At 45.5% G+C, this 18,173-nt stretch overlaps 1 protein-coding gene across 4 annotated transcripts in view; it reads left to right on the top strand.

Annotated features, from left to right (window-relative positions):
• Positions 1-18,173, top strand: part of PTPRE (protein tyrosine phosphatase receptor type E) — a 180,027-nt gene that overhangs the window by 79,394 nt on the left and 82,460 nt on the right. The window contains exon 1 of one of the 4 annotated variants that reach the window (XM_030805403.1): positions 9,644-13,952. The exons of the other annotated variants lie outside the window; for them this stretch is intronic. The gene's annotated coding sequence lies outside the window, so the exon portion shown is untranslated. Of the gene's footprint in view, positions 1-9,643; positions 13,953-18,173 lie in introns of those variants that run through there. 4 annotated transcript variants of the gene reach the window in all.

Genomic DNA, 18,173 nt, shown 5'->3' with positions numbered 1-18,173 from the left:
TCCAGCCTGGGTGAAAGAGCAAGACTCTGTCTCAAAAAATAAAAAAAAAAATTGACATCCAAAAAAATGAGTCAAGTCTTTTTTCCTGTTAAGCTGGATTAGGAAGGGTCTCTTGAGTGGAGTCACCCGTTCCCATGTTTTCCTTTCCATTTTGTTTGTCTTTAACAATAGAGTTGTGAAAATAACGCTGTAGTTCATATCAGTGATCCAATATGACCAAAGTTCCTTCAACTGGAGAATGCTTGCAACTCTGTGGGTCTCTCACATAGTATTTAATGCAATGAAATTTCAGAATTAAGAATTTATAAAAGACGTATCATTAAGGTTTAAATATTTTCTCCAGACTCTTTGAGGTCTTATATTGTTATACCTAAGGGTATTCACTAGGAAGTACAATTAAATGATTCTGTAACTTGACTATTTCACTTTGGTTCATGGAAATACCCAAGGAATAAAAGAAGACAAAATCAACATGTGAATATTCAGCCACTGTGAGTTTCAATTTTGTAATGTACTTAGGCTTCCCTTCACTCACTTGTTCTTCTTTAGTAATCTCTGTTTCCTCCTCTGTCACTTTTAAGTAGTGTGATTTTTTCTCTTCTGACTCATTTGTGTTTCTTGATGTTGATTTGAATGGCTACCATGACAGGAAAAAAAAAATCTGTTCGTTTTAAAATAAAGTTCAGGGTTCTGACAGGCAGGGGGACCTCTCCAAGCTTGATTCTGGCTGCATCCGCTGGGGTGATGTTTCCAGCAGGGCAGGAGCTATATGCCCCGGGCTGGCCTTCAGAATCCCAGAAGGAAGTGAGAAGCCTGGTGGGCAATGCACATACAAAATTAAAACCTTCTAAGACATGTGATTCCTATTTCCCTCTTCATCATATACTTGGGTTTTTTATGAGCACCAATGGATTCCACGGGTTTCTATCCAACCCACAGTGACAAATTATTCTCCTGGTGACTGAATTAGAAGTTGACAGTAAGTTGGAAGAATGCCTCTGGATCTGACATGACAAACAGATTAATCCTTCATTTATTTCCATTTCCAGTCCTCCCTCCCCCCGGGAAAGTTTCCGCATTCTTTCAAGAAGTGCCTCCTAAAAGAGCCTAGTAGGTAATCCTTTGTCACAGAGCAAAGGCATGGGCGTTAATCAGTCACAGTTTCCCCTAAGAGGAAATGGGAACACAGATTTCCTATATAAACTCATGTCTCGTCACCGTATTCACAGCAGACCCAGTTCAGAGTTGGAATTCTTCTAGAAATCCTTTCTCAGCTGTCAGGGAAACATGGATTCTCCAAGGCCAGGCTGGTTTCCCAGCGTCTTCCCAGGAAGGCAAGAGGTAATGGGGAGCTCAGAGGGGCCTTTCTTGTCTCTTTGGTTTTATGTCATGGTTGCTTCTAATACAATTTCTAAAGTACGTGAAAATCAGGCTAAAGAATATTACCAGGAAGGCATCGTTAAATGAAAATTTGGCAAGCCTCTTAGTTACCTTTATCCAGCTCTGTGCAGGAAATCTGGGATCTATGCTTCAGGAAACCATTTCCAGTCCACCACGCCTCGGTCGATAGTGCACTGGGGATGGCACGGAGGCATTGTCTGTTTGGGCCTGGTGGGTTGTCAGACAGCCAAGAATCCAAGGTAAGGTTCACCTTTTTAGAAAAACAGTCCCTAACAATTGCTGGGGACATAGGCCGGCTCGATGACATGGGAAAATCCCACCCATTGTAAATTAGACATTTTCCATCTTTGTAATCAAAACTCCCCTCTTCATTTTTCTTAACTAGATTTGTGAAGTGGCATTTTAATTAAAAGTGACACTCAGAGCAAGCGTGAGGCACCTGGACTGCAGGCCAGTGAGCTGGTCTTCAAGGAGCTTGTCTTCAGGCTCCTGAGGCCAGGGCCGGCACTCCGTGTGTAAGGGTTTCCTGCCTGTGCAGTTCATGTTGCAGAAACAGATGATATTGTCGGCTGCAGATGCATGCCAACTGCCTGAGGGGTGGCATCATTCATATTAGGAGAAAGAAGACAAGCAATGTATAAACGCTTTTGGGTGTGTAAGTTAGAGAGATTTCCCAGACCCAGCGGTGCATCAGGACGAGGTCTGGTGCCAGATGCAAGGGCCGTGAGTAGACCAGTCCTACCTAATATAGGAACTCACCCTCAACTGCAGCTCCATCCCCTGGGGGCGGCCCCCTGTAGATTGAGCAACAGGAAAAGGGATTACATTCTGCTCAGAAATGACCATTTGCAGTGACTCTTTTTTTTTTTTTTTAAACTGAGTCTCTCTCTATCACTCAGGCTGGAGTTCACTGGCACAACCTCGGCTCACTGCAAACTCTGCCTCCCGGGTTCAAGTGATTCTCCTGCCTCCACCTCCCGAGTAGCTGGGATTACAGGCACCTGTCACCGTGCCCAGCTAATTTTTCTGTTTTTAGTAGAGATGGGTTTTGCCATATTGGCCAGGCTGGTCTCGAACTCCTGACCTCAGGTGATCCACCCACCTCGGTCTCCCAAAGTGCTGGGATTACAGGCATGAGCCACCTTACCTGGCCTGCGGTGACTTTTTAAAGCTGCTTATACACATGAACATAAAGATGGAAACAACAGACACAGGGAACTCCAAAAGGGAGGAGGGAGGGAGGAGAGCAAGGCTTGAAAAACTATCTATTGGGTACTATGTTCTCTACTGGGGCGATAGGTTCAACAGAAGCTCAAAGCCCAGCATTATGCAATGTACCCATGTAACAAACCTGCACACATACTCTCGAATCTACAATAACATTTTTTAAAACTGCTTATTATGTTGCAGAGTTTGGTAAAAATTATTTAAAATGGTAAGAAAGGAAGGATCTCTGTGGAACTATTGAACAAAAACATGTCATATAATAGATTTTCTGAGTATCTTTTCTCCTTGTTTTGAATAGAAATGAGCATAAGCAAAAAAAACAAAAACTGGATTTGTGTTTATTTTATGATGAGGGCTGATTGAGTTCTAACAACTTTAAAAAAATATGTTGATAGTATTTAACTGATTTCAAACAACTCTACCAAGATTCATCTGCTATCAGAAATGGTGCAAATTTCATGTTCAAGTGCTATAACATATACATATAGATAGCTTCTTAAAGCTATATATATTTTGCACATACATATTATATATTTAAAGCTATCATGTTGCCGTGTTGCTGCTGAGAAATGAATTTTTTTAAATCTCATGTTTGTGGAAATTATTATTTAGAAAAACAGGATTTGCTCTATTTCCTGTTTTTCCAGATAACTTACATGCCTTATGCTTAAACAAAAATTGCATTTCTGATAGGACACATACACATAGAGCACTTATTTACAAAGCATGCTCAGACTCATGACCTCAAGTGGGCCCCCTAAACACGCAGAGGCAGCAATCCAGGCGTGCCTTGTCACCTCTCCCTTAAAGAGGGGAAAACAGAAACCCAGGCAGGCTGGATAAGTGAGTTGTAGGACAGTGGAAAGGAAGTGCCAGTCCCCTGCAGTGCTCTCTCAGACTGAAACGGTGCTCCTCTCCAACTGAAAAAACAGTCAGCTCTCATTACCACCACCAAAGGTGAAGTTCAGACCTGCCAAAAGAAAAACTTTTCCATTATGAAAAATATTATTTGACAGTTATGCAAGTGACAGAAAACATTAACAAATAAAAACATACCCTGTGGATTCTGCAAACAGTTTGCTGGTTGATAATTATATTTTGGAACAGTTTTATGATCACTTGAGTTGACCTTGGCCAGAGTTCCCAATTATTTCTGCATGTTATCTGCTGACCAAATCCAGCTTTCTAATCTCTTTTCACACACTTGGCACGTTTCCTTTCAGCAGAGCCAATAATTTGTTCATTCGCTCACTGAGGGTTTATCGGGTTTATCAGGTATCTCTTGCAAGTTCATAATTGTGCAAGATATTGAAAAATGAAGTGGTTGATTCTAGTTCTAATTTCAGGAAATATTGCTTAGAGAGTCAATGTTTGAGTCCTTTCTCTACTAAGTATAAATGTGTGTTTTGCCCAGGAGCCTAGCAAAATGATTGATTAGAAAGATTTTCGTTCTGGAAAGTTGAATGACCCCTGTAATCTCAGCACTTTGGGAGGCTGAGGCAGTTGGATCACTTGAGGTCAGGAGTTCGAGAGCAGCCTGGCCAGTGTGGTGAAACCTCGTCTCCACTAAAAATACAAAAATTAGCCAGGCATGGTGACACGTGCCTGTAATCTCAGCTACTGAGGAGGCAGAGGTAGGAGAATCGCTTGAACCCAGGAGGCGGAGGTTGCAGTAAGCCGAGACTGCGCCATTGCACTCCAGCCTGGGTGACAGAGCACAACTCCATCTCAAAAAAAAAAAAAAAAAAAAAAAGAAAGAAAGAAAAGGAAAGAAAGCAGAGTGACTTAGACTTGTCAGTTCATCACTCTGAGTCACACCTTCTTGGTCTAAAACATAAAGGGCTGGGTGAGAATTGTTTAAAGACATCTTTATGCTCTAGGGTGGTGGTGGTCTGGATTTGGAGTTAGCAACAGAAATCCCCGGAAAGTAACTACTGCAGGTGTCAGCCATGACTAGGACCAGCCGCACTCATCCCCTTGTCTTGCAGGATGTGTCTGCATGTTTTGGGGTGAATGTTTTGTCATCTTCCTATGAGAAATCAGCACTGGCCTGGGGGGCTTCCTCCTCCTGCCTCACTCATTTGTTTTTGCTCTCTCACTGCACTCCAAAAGAAACAAGAACATTTTTTTTAAAAGCTTTTTATTAATGGAAAATTTTTATTTGAAATATGGTCATTTCCTTTTTATAATGTTGCTTCTATTCAGGAAGGAAAAGCTGAGAATCCGTGGGCTTTGATTTTAAAACTCAAACAAAATGTTAGTTAATAAAACAAAGGTATTTTTCCCACTGTTCTGAGGGCCGTCTGGCAAATGGTTCCGGGGGCTGCGTGATGGTTTATGTCACTAGAAGAAGTGATTCACTGGGAAGGTGCACCACTTCGTCTCCTCAGAAACCATGGAAACCCCCGATATCACTCTGTTCCCCTCTTGGGGGAGTTCTCAACAGAAGACACACTGGAAAGTGGATGTCACTGGGATGAAGTTAGAAATCCCAAAAGTAGACTATTTGAGCAAGATCGGATTCAAAGGCATCACTATTTTCAAAACCTGTTTTTGGCTTCCTTCCCATCTGAAGCCAACACTGACATGCTGTTATGCTGTTTCCCGTTGTGGGCGGATTGACTTAATTTTTAATGAGTGATTCACTACCCACGGCTGTATGTTTTCCGCCTGCTGAGCTGAGAATTAAGTCATTTTCCTTTAAAAAATTCTTTCTGATACCAACTGAGTAATGTGGTTCTCAGTGTTTGAGACAAGGAGACATGTTAATATCACTTAAGAGAAGGCGTTTCACCTGACCTAGGCTCTTAAGACACGGCAATCGTGACGCCATCACGACTGGAATGCTCTCGAGAAAAGGAGCCTGTCTCATTCAGCTTTCAAAAACACTTCCTTCTATAGAAACATTTTCCAAAGTTGTGCAATTTCTTGAAACATCTTCTGAGGGTAATACAAAGCCAATCCATTTGGGAAGTCACGTGGCAGGTTTCCTAATGGGAAGCCTGGTAATATCGTGTGTTTCCCTACAGTGTTTGCAGGGTCTCACCCCGTCCACTCTGACGACTCCGACTGGCCTCTGTCCGTCCAGCAGGGATCTGGCAATCCTTTCTGATCCATAATCTTTATTAAAATAGCACCGGAGGTACTTGTGGCCACCAGAGCTATTTAGCTCCTGTCTTGGGCCCCACCCCTTACCAAACTGTTCCCTCTCCTGGGCCCCTCAACACCACTCCTTCAGGATGACTCTGAAGCACAGGCCGCCCTATCTTTACAATGAGTCCCTCCTGCCTGGCCTGAGCACAGACCAGTGAGCCCACCGGGTGAGCAGTTGAAGCTCATCCTTGTGCCCAGCACCTCGGGGTCCCCAGGATCAGATTTTACCCAGTAGAACCCAAGAACCTACAGGATGGGAAACACAGCTAGCAAAGAGGCGGCAGGAGGGGTGCAAATCAGACGGGTGAGAAAGGGAGGCTGGAGGGGCAGGTGGAACATTCAGGAGTCAGTCGTGGGGAAAACAACATGACCGGAAAAGGAGCAGAGGTGGAGCCTGCGAGGCTTAGTTGCCGAGTGTCTGTGCTAAGCAACCACGTGGGGGTCAGCAGGTCACCCCTCTTCTAAGGACATCCATCTCCCTGGCTGCCCAGTGGAGCGACCTCTGCAAGGCTCTAGGGTTCTCACCATTCAGGTTGGGCCCTCAGAAGAAACTGAAAAGTTCTAGCACAAAATTCATGGCACACTGAAAATACAAGGGGTGGCAGCTGGGGGTCTCTTTCCTTTGCGGATGGTCTGCTCTTAACCCAGCATCTTGGGCCTCGGCTCAGGGCTTCCTGAAGCCGAGCTTTCCTGGAGAGGAGGCCCCCTGTAAAGGGCAGCTGCTCCCCAGCGCTCCTGGGCCTAGGGGCACTCAGGAAACACCCGGGTACCCTCAGGGCCAGACCGCAGGCCTGGAGCCACTCCTTTTGCTGACGCACCTGCATCAGAAAGCCAGACACCTGCTCTAGAAACCTAGGTACCAGGTCTAAAATCCAAATACAGCATCAGGAGCCCAAATACCTGGTTAGAATCCAAGTCCCCAGTCAGAAAACTAAATATCATGCAACAAATCCAAATACCTCTTCAGAAACCCAAATATGTGGTCAGAAAGCCAAGTAAGTGCCCAGGCATTTGTAATAACCATGTAAGTGGGAGTCTTCATTTTTCTCCAGAACATGTAGCCCCTTTCTGAAATTCATCATAAAGCTAAAAAAATAATAATTGCTTTATTTCAGTGAGGCTGTAGTGCGTTTTTTTAATGTGTCTGCTGTAAATATCGCAGTGTGCCTGGGATATTTGAAAAAGTTTGAAGTTGCCCCTGGTCACAGAATCTAGGGTCCTGATTGAAAATGAGCAGAGGGTTGTGGAAATAGACTCACTGAAATTGCATATTCAGGTCTATGAAAGACAGAGAACTACATCAGGGTGTTTCAGCAACCTGGGGGCTCCTCTTCTAAGTTTCTTAAATCCCCAGGAAAGGGTTTTCTTCGAGGACGTGGCTAAAAGGAAATGAACTACTAATCTTGAGAAATGAAAAGTCAAGTTCAGAGAACGGCCTGACGGTTCGAGCGATCATAGAGTGCATGTTTTCTGTAGCTCCCATTTTCTACTTTATCCATAATTTATATGACGTGTGACACATAACTTGAAGCTAATGCGTGGTGGGGCCACCGCAGAGGGACAGAAAACAGTCGATGTGGAAGCCATGCCTCACTGTCACAGATGGGGGTGGGGGGCCAGGGTCTCAGCTCCTGGAGGGGGCGAGGGAGCCCATTGTCCTGGGATCCCCAGGGCTTACCCAGTGTGCACCGGGTCTCAGGAACTGCGTTGCTGATGGATGTGTGAATGAGTGGACGAACAGGCGTGGAGGATGGGGGAGTAGGGAGAAGACAGTTGTATCTTTGCATTCTTCACAGAGCCTGGGGCAGCACTTAGCACAAACAGGGCTGGCTACTTAAAACCCAGGGTCACTCGTTCAAAAGGCAGGAAAAAAAGCTTTTTTCCTTTCTTCGTGTTCTCTCTCTGGACCTTTCATGGTGTTTGTGTGTATGTGTGTGTGTGTGTGTGTGTGTGTGTGTGTTACCTTCTATTTAATGTCACATTCCCCCAGGCACTAGGATACTCTCACTGCCTTCAACTGGGCAGGAAGAGGGTGCGCATCCAGCCCCCATTCTCCCTGTTGAGGAGTGGGGGGAGTCTCAGTTGCTGGTCGGGGCAGGAAGTGGACAGTCAAGAACCCAGCGGGGTGGAGCAGAAGGTGGGCCCAGTGTGAGTTGAGGGGCCATACCCCGGCACATGTCCCATTGCCCCACCAGAGTTCCCTCACAAAACACAAGTTCAGAGATAAAATTCTTATGACAGATATAGGTAGCAGTTACAGAGCATTAAACCCCAAGCATGAGGGGCTCTCTTCTGAGTGAGGGCCTGAGCACTGCTCTGCTCTTGTGTCCCCGAAGCCCACCCTGAGTATGAGAAGTGAGGGTCAGAGCCCTGCAGCGTCCTGCCCATGGTGACTTGCGAAGGACGTTCTTTTCCAGGGGAGCACAGCCAGAGCTCTCTTCTCTGATTCCATCATTAGTTTCTGGAAAGGCCTTACCTACCCACCCTGTCTGATGCTACCTATACAACTTCCAGCCCCAAGTTACTTTCTGTACCTCCGTTCTACTTTATATTGTCGTTAAAGCACTTACCAGTATTTGGAACTGTGGTATTTACCCATTCTCTCACCCGCAAGAACGCAGGCCCCATAGGATAGGGATCCTGTCCCTCTGTCCCCTCGCACAAGTGCTGGCATGAGAGAGGCACCCAGTGAATTTTAGGTGCATGAATGAATATTCCTTACATGACTTTATATCCTTTTAGGACCAAGCGGGATATAAATAAATAAATTAAGTCAACTAACACCTCCAAGTGTCTCAGTCAATTTTCAGTGATTTTTCTCTGTCCAACACCAGACTGGCTTCAGTGATTTCTTTCACTGATGTGGCCACATTTGTTTTGCTTTATTTTGTGGCCATGCAGCCCAATGTCTCAGGGGCTGTTGGTCCTCCTGAATCCCCGCTGGAACGCAGGGGAGAGCCTCATTCCAGGTCTGCACTGGCCCCAAACTGGGCCAAGACTGCACATTTCAGTTCACTCTGGGTTTCTGATAGCAGTTCTCTCCCCAACCCCCCATCCCCAGAATTCCTAAGAGCTAAGGGATGTGCCCACCAATCCAAGCCACCTACTAGCATTGAACTTCTGTGTCTTGAAAAGGGATTTGGTTTTGAACCAGTCACTGGGAGATGCGTTCTAAGGTGAGGCCTTCCCAGTCAATAAACCTGTAGGTGTCGCCCACCAAAAAAAGTAAATCTGACCTCAGCCCAGCCGCATGGTGATGCCTATTCCATCAGGGCAGAGGGGCAGCAGCTGGCAAGAGAGGCTCAACCCCCACCACTCCTGAGAGCCAGGAGGCCCCGGCTTTCAAACTCAGGCTTCACAGATCCACACATCTTTGTTCTCAGAGAAGAGAACCCAAAGTGTGTCTCCCAGTGAGTTCTGAGGATGGGGGAATTAGGAAGGGCACCATGTCCGCTTGTGAGATAAACCGACCCACCTGGTTCCACATAGTGGGAGGTGGCTCAAGTGTCAAGTGGCCCATGCCATCTGGTCTTCTTGGTTTTCTTCCAGCCTCTTCCCTGGAGATGGTTATGTGCTTTGCTTCTTACTAAACGTATCCAGAAGCCAAGGCAAGCTAGGAGGAGAAGTGGGATCTGGATCAGCAGATCCAGAATAGCACTGCAAAATTACCCAGCTGGGGCTTAGCTGACTGTCCAGACCCTGACGGTGGGGTTTAGAATTGGAGAGCATCCAAGCCTTTCTGTGATTTCATCAGCACCATCACGCAATAGGTTGTTTGAACACCGATATGAAAACCTATTTTCCAACGATGCTGCAACATTTGATTAATTCTTCTGTATGGGATAGCAAGATGGCTAAAGCAAGCATTGCTTGCAGTTGTGATGAATTTGCCGAGTGTCAGAGGAAAATTGTCAGGCCACAAACTAATCATTCTTAGGTGCCTCATTTAGCATTCTGTCCATGTTTATACCAACTCTACACGAGCGCACACACACACACACACACACGCAAAATATTCCACCTTGAGCTAAATGGATTTGACCTCTATTTGTAAAGTGTGCATTAGCGTGAAATGGAGGGGGGCTTTCTTTGAGGGTTCAGCAAGCCATCTAGCCTACATGCTCTTGTCTTAGATGCCAGCCTTGGTCTTAAAGAGCCTAGTTTCTAAGGGAAAATTCATGTCATGGACATCTTGTTTCCAGGATTCAGTGTGATTCACTTTTCATTTCAGGATGATGTTGAGTCTCCTGTGTTATTCCCAGTGTGGACGTGGAGCAGTGACTGATGTCTAATTATTTGGAAGGGAGAGAGCTTCTCTAAGAAGGACATGCAATGTTGGAAGCTTCCGTTGCTTGGCAACATGTAACTTTACCTATGTTAAACTGCCAGAGGCAGTTTAAAGGGCTAAAGACGCCCATTCAGGCAATAGTAGATTACAAGGAAGATCTCGAAACCTGCCCCATCAAAATCACTTTCCACCATAGAAATAAACACCTAAGAGAGGATCTGGGATGTGAGTGGTTGCATGTTGCACACCAGCAAACAGGGTGAGAAAGAAGGCAGTGGTGCCATTTTTCTGCACTCATACTGTGTACATGCCCTGTTAAAGTTGATTCGAATTGCTCATTCCTTACAATAAAACCTCCAACCAGAGACTCCCCTTCAGAATGTATGCCCCTGCAGCTTCCCCCGTTTTTATGACTGTGGCACCTCACTGGAACCCATGCCAGCCCCTTCCCATCCAGCTAGTATGCCTCCCAGCATTCAGCTTCAGCCTCCAGCCTTGTGTCATGTCAGCAGCTGAGCTCATGAAAACTCTTCTATCCAATGAAGGAGGAGGCTGAGAGGTGCACCAGTGGCTGGATCCAGGCACATGCAGGCTCCGAGCTCACAGAAACAGGGCCTTCATGTCCTGGCTGTCGGGAGTTCCTGTGAATGTTGCAACTCTCATTTCTTTTTGAAGTGGGTGTGTAAGAAGCGTGTCTGTTCATTGTGGCAGCCTGAGTTTTGGAGGCCCCACAACATTCTTTCCTACGTGGAAAGAGTTTTCTTTTTAATTCAGAAACAACAAACCTTCTCAGCCTCAAACCAGGCCAATCTTACAGTGTCATGGCAAAAAAAAAAAAAAAGAAAAGAAAAAAAGGAAGAAAGAAAAAGAAGAAATTAAAACATGCAAAGCAAAAAACAAATAGAAAACAAAGAACACAGTGCAACAGTCAAAATCATGTTAACTTAATGAATTTGGGCCAAACTTAGATTTAACATTTCCTTGAAGTTTGACTTCCATAAATCACCTGTCTTTTTCAAACAGCAGCCTCTGAAGTACAATCCAGCTTATTTCTCCCCTTTTGATCAATGCTCTTCCCAGGAATCAAACCCAGCTCTTAAGAGCATTTGTAATGGAAGCTAAAGACAGCTGACCACTAACTGGCCCTGAACACCCAGGTACACTCTGAGTTTGCCCACAAGGAAAAGTTATGGAGTCCACATGCTCCAAAGGGGACTCCATGTTCAAGGTAATCTCCCAAGTCCCTCTGCTGCTGCTGGCTGTGAGGCATCAATATCCTCCCACAACCTGGACTCAGGGGCTGCAGCCTCAGAGGACCAGCATCGTGGAGTTCAAGTTCAGTTCAGCACTTGAATAGTACATCCTTCAGGAAACCAGGGCACTGAAGACTGAAAAGCAGAATCAATAACATTCATGTATATTTTAAGGCCAGAGTTCACAAATTAGAGACCTTAGGAATTAATATAAGTACATGTACATGTATTTGTGGCTATGTGTACTAGTTACAAATAAGAGACAAGAAAGGAGATATACAAATAGGAGAACGAAGCATATTCAAAAATGAATATGGCAAAAGTTCGAATGAATGTGAACTAACAACAAAAAAAAATATAGTTTCTCGTTTCTAGGCATATTACTTCTGCTTTTTCAAAACCATTTCTCAAGTTATTGATAATAATATGAATTCTGTCCTTAAACTGCTTAATGAAGGAGAGTAAATTAATGTATTTTAAGATGATCTTTCTGTTTTTAAGTCCCGCTGCTTCCGTCACATTTACACCAGCACACACGGACACTTCCATCTGTCCCCATTCGTCATCACTGTGAGATGAAGCTAAGAATTCGATTCACTAAGTTTTATATAGCCAGTACCATGTGAAACACATGACTTGATTGAAATGTGTGGTGTGACTGCAATGGGAAGCAGTAGAACACGCTTCTAGCGGCAGCAATACTGCACCATCACCATGACAACCAGTGGAAATAATGGCCCCCTTTGGGAATAAAAGAGATCTCAAATCCTGTTGCAGTCAGTAGCGCTGGCTGTCTGCAGTAGAGATGGTTTTCAATGATTGTTTCAGAAATTCCTTATCAACAGAAAATGAACGAGAAGGGGAGTTTTCAGAAAATAAATGGATTTGCAGACAACTAACGTCATCATCGAAGTCACCAAAGAAAGCAAAGCAGAGACTGGGGAAGCTGAGGCTGAAGTAGCAAGGGCATTCCACCCAGGCTGCTATTCCAGTCGCTGTGAAAGCCTGGTCGCTGTCTTTGCCATGCAGAACACATCTCTGGGAATGCTGTCGATGTGTGCCTCCATCTTTTAAAGGCTTTCCATTTCTGTCTGGATTTTTTCTTTATGGGAGGCAGAAATAATAGTGAATTGAATGAAATGGAGTATACAAGTGTCTAGCACCGTCCTTGGCACATAGAAAGTGCTCTGTAAACAGTACTTCACATCAAATTCTTGGGACAAATGAAAGTGAGTGCCTGGCGCTGCACATAGGAAGTGTAATCGTCTTTTAAAGGAAAAGACGTGGCAGCAAACCATCCTCCCGACGTGACGTGCTGCGTTGGTGCTTTTACGTCCCTGGTCCTTCTGAAAGACGCAAAATTGTGTTGGAGCTACTGGTGCACCTTTGTAAGGCCTGCACTGATGACTGCGCCACTGGGAAGGGCACTTCTTTATGAAGTCGTCATATTCTCAGGGAGACTGGTCAACCCATAGAATGTGAAAAAAAAGAAGCTATGTGAAAAAAAACTCCCCCTTGTCACAGACAAGGAGAACTTGGTGAGGCTGGGCAGCTGCAGGAGCCTCGGTTTTTCAGATAACAGAACAGCGTAGAACTTGAGCGTCCGTTTCCCTTTTCGTTTTAGGAAGTGCTGTAGAAGAGGGCAAAGAGATCTTTCATATGAGAAGGGATTTCTGCAAAGCAGCATCGTGCCTGAAATAGCATAGTTCTTTACGCTGAGAGAGAGGGAAGTGGGAATTTGATGTTCAACGGGTTTAAACTTCCAGTTACAAGAGATGAATAAGTCCGAGAGCTCTGTCGTGCCACATCATGCCTGTAGTCACCGAGACTGCGCTGTACACTTGTTTGTTAAAAGGGTAAATCTCATGTTAAATGTTGTTACTACAATTAAAAAAAAAAAAAAAAAAAAAGCCCTAGACTGTATTTGCGGAAAGGCACTAACCATACATGTGCTCAAAAGCCCTTTCAAGTTTTCTTCACTTCATGTTGTAGTTCGATTTAGTTTTGCTTTGCAAGGATCCTCAGAAAGTGTATCATCAGCAATGACTTTTATTTTAAAACTCAATGTGAACCACGGGGGGAAATCATGATCAACGTTGTTCATTGCCGTTTCTTCCTCCCTGTGGGCTGTGAATCCAACTCGCCCTGGGAGCAGGGTGCTCTCGCCTTCTGTTCCTCGCTGAGCTCAGTGCACAGAAGCATTCTGCTTACCCAGCTGGGACTGCTGACTGCACCATCGAGCACGCGGGTTGCACTGTTCTCAGCAGCTACACTGGATTATATGCCACCTTTCTTACTGACTAATTATGAACTTAAAAAAAAAATCACTCTGCTGCTGTGAATTATACATTTATTTTTAAGCATTTATTTCAACTCGAGATGAGCGGTCTCTCCTGTAAATTTCTCCCTGCTGGATCTTTGCTCTGGTTTCTGATGACATAGTGTGAGTGCCGGCAGCCGCGAGCCTCAGAAGGAAAATCACAAAGGGAATACCCAGTAAATAATGTACTGCCTTTCGCATCAGTAGCCTGCTTGGAAATGTTCAAATTATCAGCCCAGGAGACTCCAGTGCTGTGGACATGGGTCTGAATGAATTGATCACCCAGGGGCTACTGAGAACGCGGTGCTCTGTAAGTATCCATGGATGCACAGCGCAGACGCGGAAAGGGATCCCCAGAATGTTCCTTCTGTTGCTGGTTTAGATTGTGAGGAAAAAATGCATTTTCCGTGAGTCTTTAATTTAGTATTAAATATTGTTACTGGTTGATAATTTAGGAACGTCGCAGCAGTTCTATTCCTTGTCAACTCTGCTTGAGCCTCTCTCCCTGTTTCTAAAATGTAACATCCATTAGTTGGTGGGGTAACAATTTGGTTCAAATGATTTTCTGCCTGTTTTATGTCTTCTACTTCATTAAATTGATACTTAACGTGTAAGTAATCTCTCTTTCACCTAAAATAAAAGAGCTAAATTTTCTTTAAGCAAACAGAACACCCTTAGAATTTTGGACCCGCACCCTTCAACTAACATGAAAATGTTAGAGACATTTTGGGAAATATTTTATGTGGAAGCTGACTAACCAATGATTTGAAATGTCACAACACAAAATTGGAGGGGAGATTTTCTCTAGTTGCGTTTCTTTTCTCTCCCTCTCTTTTTTCAGAGGCATACTGCTTATAGTTTAAGACCATATCCTATCGAATGAATAGCCTAAGTTCCCAGAGACTGTATATTTGATAAATGCTCAAATTGTTTTTAAATTGCTAATGCTCCCATGTGGGTAAGCTCAGATATATTATAGCTCACCTATGAATTGGTTTTGATACTTATGATGAGAACAGACTTCCTGCTGAGAATCAATATTAGATTTCATTCTATATGGCGCTTTGTTTAAATCAGTTTATCCCCGAACCTTGGTTTCTTTCCTACAAAGTGAAGGACGCCCTATAAGCTCTTGCACTGCACTCAGAGGAAGAGTCGTCCCTGGCACCGTAAGAATTCCACCAAGCCTCACTCACTTGGGCAGCTGCCCAGAAGTGCTCAGCAGTGTTCAGACACCTCATGTCTCAGTAGGTGACCATGCCCACGGACAGGAAGCTGCCACTCCAGGGCCGTGCTCTCTCCCGTTCAGAGTCATGGATACTAGGAGAGTCTTTATGCATCTGAACTCTGCATGTACCATCATAAGTGGCTACAGTTCACTTTCAACATTTGTATTTTGTATTTTGTCCACACTAAGAGAGAATATTTGACTATTTCATATTAGAGAAGCTAGGCTAAAACAACTAATCATGTTTCACCTATAATGTGAAAGGGCTTCCATTACCTTCTAATCAACTTATGTTCCATCCCAGTTACTCTGTGTGCTGAGAGATCTGAGTGTGTGTGCGTGTGTGTGTGCGTGTGCGCGCGTGTGTGCGTGCGCGTGTGCGCGTGCGTGTGCGTGCGTGTGTGTGTGCGTGTGTGCGCGTGTGTGGGGGGGTGTGCGTGTGTGTGCGTGCGCATGTGTGCGCGCGTGTGTGTTTGCGTGTGTGTGCGTGTGTGTGCGTGTGTGTGCGCGTGTGTGTGCGCGTGTGTGTGCGTGTGTGTGTGCGCGTGTGTGTGTGCGTGTGTGTGTGTGTACTATGTGTGCGGCATCACGTGGAAACCGGGGAAGGAATGCATTTATAGAAGTGGGAAATTCTCAGGAAGTCTTCAGCTTTGGATCTGCTTTCACACTGAGCACTTGGTGTCAGTGTGCTGGAGAAAGGCTGATAGTAAGTAAAGTGTGGGCACAGCCAGGGTGCCGGAACTTTCCTTGCATAGTATTTTATCCCAGTCACGCACTGAAGGATTCTGGACATTTTGTCAGACCCCCATTTTAATGGAGAATTATATCCCTCCACTCCTGGAATTGCTTCTTCGGGGCTGTTCAGTGCTGCTGTGTGGTTCAGTGGCCTGTCCTCGTCCCCAAAAGTGCCCCCTACTTCAAAACCCCAGGCCAACCCCTATCCCAGTGCACAGGCAGGGGCTGGCAGGTGCTCAGGTCGCCTGTTCCCTGAGGAAACTCCTCATAGAGGCAAATTAAGGATTATGCCCTCCCTTTTCTGACCTAGGGGTCTCCCGTGGGATGGTGACACGTTCTGGGAGATAAGGTACGGGAAAGTTCTCAGTATCAGGAGCACAGGATGCTGTGGAAGCCAGCCACACGTTAGCTGGGCAAACGTCAGAGAGCACGCTGTCATCTGGAGTAAGGGGCATTGGAAACATCACCGGGGCCCCATGGGTTGAGAAGGCTGTGGGCTCACCTGGTTTCTCCTCTCTCCCGTCCCTCATCAGTAAACCCCATGACCCTTTGGCAGTAGCAGGGGAGATGGCAGTGTTCCCTCTCGCCTGATCTTTGCAGGCTGGAGGGCTGTTCTGTTGCTGGCTCTGCTCGTACTTGGTAGAGCACAGCCGCTGCCTCGGGAGCACAGATCCAGGCTGTGCTGAGGCAGGACTGTGAGCCCCAGTCGTGGGGCCCCCCGGGGCAGCCACGGTCTCAGCCATCGCCCCCGCTGACAGCCAGAGCCTACATGTCTGTGGAGGGAAGAGCGAAGCTGTCAACTTGAGTATGTGCTTGTTCAGCTGACCCTGGACTGCTCCTGTCTGTTTATTTCTGGCTGTGACCTCAGGGTGCTGAGGGCATCGAGGGGGAACAAGGCTATCAGGAGGAAGTGGGCGAGGACAAAATTATTTCCGGGGAGTTTGTATAAATGTGGTCATTTGCAGGGGAGCTGCCTAGGGAGGGGGCAGGGAAGACACTGCTGTTCAGGAGGAAGTCAGTAGTGGGGAGCACCCTCTATCTAATTCCAGGGGCCCTACCAATCAGAACAGGTGCCAAGGAAGGAAGATGCAACAGTGCATAGGTTGGCAGGAAAAGTCAGTAATACCAGAAGGGTGGATACAGGAAGGGCCGGGTCCTGCTCCTGGCTGCTGGAGCCCTGTGTGGCACATGGCACAGGCTCAGGCAGCCATGTCTGAATGGCTGAAAATGATCTGATCTGATGAATGACGCAATATCAATTGGCTTTGCAATGATTGGGAGTCATATGTCTTTTTTTTTTTTTTTTTTTTTTGAGACAGGGTCTTGCTATGTCACCCAGGCTGGAGTGCAGTGGTGCGATCATGGCTCTTGACCTCCTGGGCTTAAGCAATCTTCCTACCTCAGCCTCTCACATAGCTGGGACCACAGGCGTGCACCACCATACCGGACTAATTATTTTTATTTTTTATAAAGATGGGGTCTCACTTTGTCACCCAGGCGAGTCTTGAACTCCTGGCCCAAGTGATCCTCCTGCCTTGGCTTCCCAAGATGCTGGGATTACAGGCATGAGCCACCGTGCCCGGCCTGGAGTCATATGTCTTATGGATTCTGGGTTTTGTGCCTCTGCAGATGTGCATGCACAAATATACCATTTACAGTCCCGAAGAGCAGAGTGGGCTGTGGCTCAGACACCGGGTTCAAATCCTGGCTTCTCACTTCCTTCCTGACCTCGGCAGGTGACTTAAGTGCTGTAAGGTAGTATCTTCCTCGTTGGTGAGGAGAGACATAGCTGAGATGATTCTTATAAACCACTGAGCACACGCCTGCACACGAGTGGGCCCCATACAGTGTAGCTGCTGCTGTTGCGACTGTTTCCTTCTCTGTGTTTTCCTAATCACACTGGGTGGTTGTCATTTTTTATTTCATTGGGAAAAAAAAAAATTTAAGTCAGCTGTACTTTGGGAAAAGAGATGTTAAAAAATGTTTTCCAATACATTAAAAATATTAGTCGTGTCGATTCTTTTAGAATCACGCTGTATAACTCTTACTTTAAAACTATACTCTGTTACATTCATCCTGGTAACAGTGTTTAACAAAAAGGAAAAAGAAAAAAAGTAGCATAAGAATATCCGTGAGCAGTTTTTAAGTGTGAAATAATCCTGAATAGCTAGAAAATTCAGAGGACATTTTGCGACATGCGTTTGTGGCAGTTCACGCGCGGACATCAGGCTCTGGAGTTCTGCCAGTGTTTTAAAATTAGAACTAAAGAGATGCGCTCCAACTTAATTAGTATAAATGTTGCCATGCAACTTCTAATAATGAGTGTAATTTGCAATACATGCTTACCATGTAATTTAGCACAATGGGACCCGCAGACTGTAGGACTAGTGTTTAATCAAGAGAAATGATTAATACAGAAAGGAACAAAGTTCAGCAATTGGAAGCGTTTGCAAGGGCCTCATGGATGCCCATTGGGATGCTCCCATTTATATCACCCCATTGGCAACACCCCACCCATTCCCGCCCCAGAGCATCTGCCAGGACCACAGAGAGGAAGCCATGTCATCT

This window comes from Nomascus leucogenys, chromosome 3 (genome assembly GCF_006542625.1).
Source record: "Nomascus leucogenys isolate Asia chromosome 3, Asia_NLE_v1, whole genome shotgun sequence".
NCBI classification, from domain to species: Eukaryota; Metazoa; Chordata; class Mammalia; order Primates; family Hylobatidae; genus Nomascus; species Nomascus leucogenys.
The sequence above is the reverse complement of the archived record's forward strand: the minus strand, read 5'-3'. Positions and strand labels throughout refer to the sequence as shown.